The following is a 930-nucleotide window of genomic DNA, read 5'->3' as shown; positions in this document are numbered from 1 at the left end:
AAAAATATCGTAATATTACATGAATTTCAAAGTAATTTAAGAAAACAGAAAATGGTATGTATAATTAATTTGGTATTTTTCTGTACAAAAAATAGAAATATACATTGTTTGACATTACAGGCATATTACTTAAAATAACAGGCGGATTGTTTATTTACAGATATGTCTTCAATTCTACAGTTTTATAAACTGTTTAAAAAAAATAGAAAAAATACAGTAGAAATTTAGAGTAAATTAACCATAAAAATAGGATTTTTTTTTTTTTTTACAGTGCTGTAAAAACGACCGTAGATTCGCCGCACCGGACTCCAGTTATGTAACAACTGCAAGACTTCATGAGTCAGCCTACGTCATAATCAAGAACTCAACGATTAAGAATATTCCACATGTTGCTCATTTGCAGCCTGACGTCTTGCTTACGTCACGTTCGGACTTCCAGGCCCGGTTCTGAACCACATTAACCCCCCCAGGCCCCTCGAAGGAATTTGCACGACACACTACTGCGGTTCCGAGATCTGTAGCGGGGAACTGGACTTGGGGGGGGGGAGTCTAGGTCCATTTCTCAAATGTCCTCATCGAGGTTCGGGACAAATCGATCGATCCACAGCCACGCCAACACACTCGCCCCACCTCTGAGCAGCCAGCTGGCTGGTCCGCTTTGGTCCGGAAATACGACGCGACGGCCCCGGCACAGTCCGAAACCTTCACCCGGCTCGGTCGTCGTGCGCGTCAGGGATCCGACGTGCGGGGCTGCAGCCGCGAAGGAGGCAAAATGCCGGACTTCAGCCCCCTTTTTACACAACTCCTGACCGCCCGCACGCCCTGATCAGCCGGCTTCCCACGCCGGTCAGCTGGCTGCGTGATGACGCAAGCAGTCACGAGTCGGCCGACGTCGGCTGCACGGAAGTGACGTAGAAGACTTTGATGAGA

The sequence above is a fragment of the Entelurus aequoreus genome, linkage group LG05 (genome assembly GCF_033978785.1).
Source record: "Entelurus aequoreus isolate RoL-2023_Sb linkage group LG05, RoL_Eaeq_v1.1, whole genome shotgun sequence".
NCBI lineage: Eukaryota > Metazoa > Chordata > Actinopteri > Syngnathiformes > Syngnathidae > Entelurus > Entelurus aequoreus.
The sequence above is the reverse complement of the archived record's forward strand: the minus strand, read 5'-3'. Positions refer to the sequence as shown.